The 8,647-nt window shown below is 37.4% G+C and overlaps 1 pseudogene; it reads right to left on the bottom strand.

Moving 5' to 3' along the window:
* LOC107573941 (NACHT, LRR and PYD domains-containing protein 3-like) overlaps positions 1–8,647 on the bottom strand; it is a 14,198-nt pseudogene that overhangs the window by 2,406 nt on the left and 3,145 nt on the right.

The following is an 8,647-nucleotide window of genomic DNA, read 5'->3' as shown; positions in this document are numbered from 1 at the left end:
GTGAGTGAGTGAGTGAGTGAGTGTGTGTGTGTGTGTGTGTGTGTGTGTGTGTGTTGTGTAAAACAACAAAATTACCTACATTTGTGTAGTCCTGGTGTGATTCTGAAATGTCCTCCATGGTCCAAACTACAAAAACACAATATTACATTTGTGCCAAACATTTGAATTTTTGACAACAGTGCAAGCTGTTTTTTTTCAATTGGTTAAGAATATGTTCTAATATAAAAACAACTGTGACAAGTGGGAGTCATGACCTAGGTGTGCATACTTTCCAGAAGTTAACTAAATCTGAAAAAATATTACTTTGGCTATATTTTAGATGTTTTTATTTGTAATAATAATAATAATAGTTAACTATTTTACACAGTCATAACTTAGTTTACACGGATCACATCATCACTGTTATGCTACATACTTGAGTATCTCTAGTTTGCAGTTTGGATGGCTCCGTCTCTCAGAGAGCAGCTTCACTCCTGAATCTCCTGGGTCATTGTAGCTCAGATCCAGCTCTCTCAGATGTGAGGAGTTTGAACTCAGAGCTGAGGCCAGATGAGAACAGCCCTCCTGTGTCACCATACAGCCAGACAATCTTTAAAAACAGACATCAAGTTGAGGTTATTCGGAGGTTATATAAAAGTCTACAGTCCGCAACAATTTGCAACAATTGCTAGAAACATGTAGCTGTTTGAGATGTGACTATATACCAGGGGCGTAGCCATCATTTCAGAAGTGAGGGGGACAGAAATGTTATATATATTATATATATATATATATATATATATATCAGTGTCACATGATCTTCAGAAATCATTCTAATATGCTGATTTGCTGCTCAACAAACATTTCTGATTATCAGCAATATTTAAAACAGTTGAGTACATTTTTTCAGGATTCTTTGATGAACAGAAAGATCCAAAGATCAGCATTTATGTGAAATAAAAAGCTTTTGTAACATTATACACTCTAGCATGCAAAAGCTTAGAGTCAGTATAAATTATTTTTTTTGGAAAAGAAATAATAGAAATGAACACTTTTATTTAGCAAGGATGCTTTAAATTCATCAATAGTGATGATAAAGACATTTATAATGTTACAAAATATTTCTATTTCAGATTGCCTAAATGCGGTTCTTCTGAACTTTCTATTCATCAAAGAAACCTGGAAAAATTCTACTCAGCTGTTTTCAACATCATAATAATAATAAATGATTTTTGAGCAGCACATCAGCATATTAGAAGGATTTCTGAAGCTCGTGTGACTGGAGTAATGATGCTGAAAATGTAGCTTTGAAATCACAATAAATTACACTTTAAAATCTATTCAAATAGAAAATAGTTATTTTAAATAGCCTAGTAAAAATATTTCAAAATGTTATTCCTAATTACAATTTTAGTACTACAAACACTTTTTTATCACATAAGGCAGAATAGTTTCTATATTGTAATAAATGCTATGTCAGCTAGCACTGCATTTACTTTCTGCGCGAGAGCTCCCTCCGGCTTCGAGTATGAATGAAACAAACACTGCACAGAGTGTTTAGCTCTCCGCGATGTTCATCTCGCCTTATTCTGGGTCCGAATAAAACATCAGATCATGCACAGACTATCCTGAGCTGCGCAAAACAATCGCGCGAATGTGAACGTGGTTTTGCGCAGCTCGTCAGTGAACAAGGGGTCTGTGTAGTTAATGCTGCTCAATGTGAAAGCCCGCAGGTGATGGAGATTTACCGCTGATTACAGAACCGGCTTTACTGATAAGATGCACGTTAAATATCGCATGCGATTTATCGTGCAGCCCTAATATGTATATATATACACTATATATTTTAACTTCATGTTTTATTTTAATCTACATTTAATAAAAGGATTCCTAAATACCTCAGTATCTGCAGTTGACAGTTTGGGCTCATTAGTCCAGTAGAGAGCAGCTTCACTCCTGAATCCCGCAGGTCATTGTTACTCAGGTCCAGCTCTCTCAGGGGAGAGTCTGATAATTGTAGAGCTGAGGCCACAGTTTCACAGCACTGATCAGTGATATTGCAGTCCGCAAGACTGAAAGATAGAAAAACATTTTTTTTAAATAACACCTTGCATTTGAAAATTGTTTTAGAATTTTACAGTCAAAAAAATAAAATATGTAAAAACTACCTATTTTAGCTTCAGGTTCTAAAGGGTTAACTTACCTTTTAATGCACTTCTCATACAAAACACTTTTTCACTGTTCCTGTCTTAAAGGGGTCATATGATGTTGCTAAAAATAACATTATTTTGTGTATTTGGTGTAATGAAATGTGTTTATGCGGTTTAAAGTTAAAAAAACAGAGAGTTTCCACATACTGAACATGCCCTGAACAGGCTGACTCTTAACTTTTATAAAGAATATCTCTTTGGATTTGAGACTTTAGTCTTTGCAACTTTACAGATCTTCTTTATGCACCAAGAGCTTGTAACACTCCAAAGAGAAAGGAACAATTGAAATCGCATCATATGACCCCTTTAACTTGCACTTTTCTAAGTGATTTCGAAACTGTTATGCAGCACTTCTCATGTTACTAAAAGGCAAGCTACTTACACCAAAAGTTGTGTTAAGCAATATGTGACCCTGGACGACAAAACCAGTCATAAGGGTCAATTTTACATTATATAAATAATCTTTCCATTGATGTATGGTTTGTTAGGATCGGACAATATTTGAAAATCTGGAATCTGAGGGTGCAAAAAGATCTAAATATTGAGAAAATCATCTTTAAAGTTGTCCAAATGAAGTTCTTAGCAATGCATATTACTAATCAAACATTAAGTGTTGATATATTTACGGTAGTAAATGTACAAAATATCTTCATGGAACATGATCTTTACTTAATATCCTAATGTTTTTTGGCATAAAAGAAAAAATCTATAATTTTGACCCATACAATGTATTGTTGGCTATTGCTACAAATATCCCCCAGCGACTTAACACTGCTTTTGTGCTGCAGGGTCACAAATAATATCTCAGGACTCAAGTGTCACATTATTAATTGCACTGACATCACAAAATGTGACTCTCGTAGAAATGTGTACTCACACAGCTTTTCTGCAGTTTCTCACAGCTGGTATCAGTCTCCTTCTACCTTCCTCTGATGTGTTGTATTCCTTAAGGTCCAGCTCATCCAGTGCCTCCTCTGATATCTGAAGTATGTAGGCTATGGCTGAGCAGTGCGCAGCAGAAAGCTCTTTTTCTGAGTGTTCGTCTGATTTCAGAAACTCCAGAATCTCTCTTTGCAGAGTCTGATCGTTCATTTCAAGCAGACAGAGGAACAGATTGATGGATCTTTCAGCTGAAAGAGTGTTTTTCCATTCTTTGATTTTGTCCTTGATGTACTTTATGGTTTCCTTGATGCTCTCCGAGCTGTCCTCCGTGTGTGTCAGTAGCCCCTGTAACAGTCTCTGATTGGACTCCAGTGAGATGCCCAGCAGGAACCGGACGAAAAGATCCATGCGTCCATTCTCGTTCTTTAGAGCTTTATCCAGTACTCCTTTATGCAAATTATGAAGTAAATCAAAAACTTTCAAGGCATCAGAAGTGGTACTTACATAGGAGTAAAAGACATAAAAGGCTGCAAGAAACTCCTGAAAGCTCAGGTGTATGAAGCAGTAGACTTTCCTCCGATAAATCACATATTCTTCCTTAAAGATCTCAGTGCAAATCCCAGAATACACCGAGGCCTCAGTGACGTCTATGCCACACTCTCTCAGGTCCTCATCATAGAACATGATATTTCCACGCATCAGTTGTTTGAAAGCCAGTTCGGAAAGCTTCACAATCACTCCCCTGTTTGACTGCAGGAGCGTCCGTGGGTCTCTCTCGTCTTTCTCATCATACTTCTGATTTCTTACATTTGTCTGAATAATCAAGAAGTGTATGTACATTTCAGTCAGAGTTTTGGGGACTTCCGCACAGTGATCTTGTTTCGTGATGCTCTGAAGCACAGTGGCTGAGATCCAACAGAAGACTGGGATGTAGCACATGATGTGGAGGCTTCTTGCTGCTTTAATGTGTGAGATGACTCTGCTGGCTTGATGCTGGTCACGGATTCTCTTCCTGAAATACTCCTCCTTTTGAGGGTCACTGAATCCCTGAATTTCTGTCAGACGGTGGATGTATTTGGAGGGGATCTGATTGGCTGCTGCTGGTCTGGAGGTGATCCAGATGAGAGCAGATGGAAGCAGATCCCCTTCGATGAGCTTTCACATCAACACACCCAATGATGAAGTCTCAGTCACATCAGACACTTTCAGAGCGTCTGAAAACTCAAGTTTAATTCTGCTTTCATCCAGACCGTCAAAAACGAACACAACTTTACATAGATCATATACCTTTGGGTCCAGATCTTGAAGTCCAGGTTGAAAGTCCAGCAGAAGTCTGTGAAGACTGTACTGACGATCTCGGATCAAGTTCAGCTCTCGAAATGTGAGCACAAACATGAAATCTACATCCTGATTGGATTTTCCCTCGGCCCAGTCCAGAATGAACTTCTGCACGGAGACGGTTTTTCCGATGCCAGCGATGCCTTTAGTAAGAACAGTCTTGATTTTGTCTTTCCTCATTCTGTTATTCTTCTCATAGCCTGATTCAGGTAAGGGATCAAAGATGTCATTGCAGTTGATTGGAGTGTCTTGTGAGTGTTGTGTTCTGGGCGTTTTCTCCATCTGTAAAACCTCATGTTCTTCATTCACTCCTTCTCGTTCTCCCTCGATGATGTAGAGCTGTGTGTAGATGCTGTTCAGGAGGGTTTGGTTCTCTTGCAGCTTGATTCCTTCAAATAAGCTCTCATACTTCCCTTTCATGCTGGTTTTGTGTTTCTCTTTGACTCTCTGCAAGACATCATCCACTAGTTGGTGTGAATCCTTCTCCGGAGCTCCAGTCTCCTCCACCAGTGTGTGCAGGGCTGGTTCTGCGCAGTGCTGCCTGATGTGGGTCTCGGAGTAGAACGCAGCGCAGATCAGACAGGACTTCACAGCTCTGGGCTTCCTCTCACCGCAGGCAGCACGGAGCGCATCGGCAGCTGCAGTGGAGCTGTGCGTTCAAAAAACCCCGAAAAGTAAAACAACCGCACTTACTCTATATCTCAACAACACTAACTGGCACACACATTACAGTGATGAAACTACGGAAGAGGATTAGGGCCAAGCAATAATAACAATAATTTAAACAAAAAAACATCTTGAGATTAAAGTCATTATAATGCGAGATTAAACTTGTAAAATTTCAATGTTAAATCATTAAATTGCGAGAATAAAGACGTTGTGTTTCGGAAAAAAAACTCGTTAAATTTCGAGAAAAAAAGGTCTAAATAAAATGTTGAGAATAAACTCATTATATTACGAGAAACAATTCGTTGTGTTTCGGAAAAAAAACTTGTTAAATTTCGAGAAAAAAAGTCGAAATAAAATGTTGAGAACAAACTCATTATATTACAAGACAAAAAGTCGTTGTGTTTCGAAAAAAAAACTCGTTAAATTTCGCGAAAAAAGCTTGAAATAAAATGTTGAGAATAAACATTAAATTATGAGAAAAAAGTCATGTTTAGAGAAAAAATTTGTTCAATTTCAAGAAAAAAATTCTAAATTAAATGTTTAAAAAACTCATTAAATTACGAGAAAAAAGTCGTGTTTAGAGAAAAAAAACGTGTTAAATTGAAAGAAAACAAAGTTGAAATAAAATGTTGAGAATAAACTCATCAAATTACGAGAAAAAAAGTCATGCTTAGAGAAAAAAACGTGTTCAATTTCGAGATAAAAAGTCAAAATAAATAGTTGAGAATAAGCTCCTGATATTCTGAGAATAAAGTGGAACTAAAAAGCTGAGAATAAACACACAGGTGTCATGCTGATCTGATCTCGTTGGAGAGGGATAATCAGCGTCTGCAGTGGCGCAGCTCGTAGAGAGTAATTAATTTCCACTTTTCCGATGTGTTATGTGATGAAAGAAGGAAGAAGAGCGAGATCTGCGAAAGACGGATTTGAACTCTGGTCGACCGCATCATACGCTTCGTCCACGAGCATCTCTCTCTACGAGCTGCGCCACTGCAGACGCTGATTATCCCTCTCCAGAGATCAGATCAGCATGACACCTGTGTGTTTATTCTCAGCTTTTTAGTTCCACTTTATTCTCAGAATATCAGGAGCTTATTCTCAACATTTTATTTTGACTTTTTATCTTGAAATTGAACACGTTTTTTTCTCTAAGCATGACTTTTTTTCTCGTAATTTAATGAGTTTATTCTCAACATTTTATTTTGACTTTTTATCTTGAAATTGAACACGTTTTTTTCTCTAAGCATGACTTTTTTTCTCGTAATTTAATGAGTTTATTCTCAACATTTTATTTCGACTTGTTTTCTTGAAATTTCTTGAAATGAGTTTAATCTCGAGAAGGTTTTATTTTTTTATTATTGCTTGGCCCTAATCCTCTTCAGTATGAAACACTGACATCCCAAATTAATAAAATTAATTAAATAAAAAATAAGAACATGCTAACTGGCTTTTATTTTGTCTAAAGCAGAAAATAGAGCAGCTATCTTAGTTTTTTTTTGATTAATCACAGAAAACTGTGCCATTATTATTATATTATTATATTATATTCACAGCCCTAGTCTTACCTGGAATCAGAGACTCCCGCTCCATCACTAAAGCCAGGAGGTTTGGCCATAGAGCCGTCACTCTTCATAGACACACAGCTAGAAACTGGAGATGTCTGAGCGTGGGGTCTGCAAATATTATGTGGAAATATTCATATGAAATTAAGCTGTTTCTGATCAAAGATTATATTAAGAGACTAACAGAACTTACAGGTAGCGCAGCCATAAACATGACTTAGCGATATCACCCAAAAACATAATTGAAGGGAGATCTGAACGAGTTTTTGGTTTATAAATTAAACTGCATTCCTGCTTGTGTGCTATTACTTCACTGCTACATTGTATCTTATAAATATAAACAACAGAAACCCACACAGGGATCGTTTTGCTTTCATAACTTGAATTATAGGGGCATTGCAACTGCATTCTGCTTCATCATGCACTTAATGCTTTTGGATAAAGGCATATCTTACCTGGAATCAGAGACTCCCGCTCCATCACTAAAGCCAGGAGGTTTGGCCATAGAGCCGTCACTCTTCATAGACACACAGCTAGAGTCTGAAGATGCTGCTGTCTGGGTCTGAACAGCCTCCTCCTCCTCTCTCTCCTCACAGCGGCTCATTTCAGAGGCAGTGCACTCCTCTTCTCTCTCCTTGGTATGTCAGCGCATCTAAAATGGAGCTCAAAATAAGGCTCAGGCACTACATGTAAAGCACAGCTGACTTCCAGAACTAGTCACTTTCTGCTGGTCACAGGAAGAGAATAATAAAAATAGACCTGTTGAAAACTCTAAAAAACTCTAAATAAGCTCATTTGAGAACATTTTTTTAAAAACACCCAAATTATTTAGTCTATTAAATTGCGTTTCAAGTTCAAATATACATGCAATTATCTTTACACTTAAAGGGTTAGTTCACCCAAAAATGAAAATTCTGTCATTAATTACTCGCCCTCGTGTCGTTTCAAACCCGTACACAAATTAAGATATTTTTGATTGAATCCGAGATCTGACCCTCCCATAGACAGCAAGGGTCCTTACACGATCAACGTCCAGAAACGTAGCGAGGAGATCAGTAAAATAATCCACGTGACATCAGGGGTTCAACCGTAATTTTGCGGAGCTACGAGAATACCTTTTGTGCGAAAAAACAAAACAAAAACGACTTTATTCAACAATTCGTCTCCTCCGCATCACCCTAGCGCCATTTTGGAGAGTATCTCACACGGAAACACGGAGTGTGTGGCGCAGCTGAACTGTTTGCATTAAGTGGATACTCTCCAAAACGGCAATTTAGCAAATTTACAATATATAAATACGTATTCATATAAATAAGTATACAAATTCAATTTGCACTGGCTACACAGTAGCTGCTCGCATAAAAATCAAGGCATTAATGTTTGCATACAAAACCAGCACTGGCTCTTCACACCTTTACCTAAATGCATTACTTTGGAGTTATGCGTCCTCTAGAAGCTTGCGTTCTGCAAGTGAACGTTGCATTATTGTTCATCTCAAAGAGGCACAAAATCACTTTCACTGACTTTTACATTAACTGTTCCCTCCTGGTGGAATGACCTGCCCAACTCAGTCCGAGCAGCTGAGTCCTTAACCATCTTCAAGAAACGACTAAAAACTCATCTCTTCCATCTTTATTTGACCCTCTAACTCTAGCACTTTCCATTCTATTTTAATTCTACTTTATCTATTTATCTTTTTTTATTTAAAAAAAAAACTAACACTAGCTTTCTATTTTTTCTATTCTATCTACTTGTTTTTCTTTGTGTGTGTGTGTATATATATATATATATAAATATCTTGCTACGTGTACTGCGTTAGGCTAACCGAGATTTGTCATTTGCACTTATATATTGTTGCTCTTTTGTTAGTTTTAATTGACAATGTAAATGTAATCTGTGCGCTTTATTGAACTTTTGAAAAATAACACCCATTCACAAAACACACTCACTTACACACACACACACACACACACACACACTCTCTCTCTCTCTCACTCACTCACTCTC

The sequence above is a fragment of the Sinocyclocheilus grahami genome, unplaced genomic scaffold, assembly GCF_001515645.1.
Source record: "Sinocyclocheilus grahami isolate Dianchi unplaced genomic scaffold, SAMN03320097.WGS_v1.1 scaffold2072.1, whole genome shotgun sequence".
Classification (NCBI taxonomy): domain Eukaryota; kingdom Metazoa; phylum Chordata; class Actinopteri; order Cypriniformes; family Cyprinidae; genus Sinocyclocheilus; species Sinocyclocheilus grahami.
This window is presented reverse-complemented; position numbering and strand designations above follow the sequence as displayed.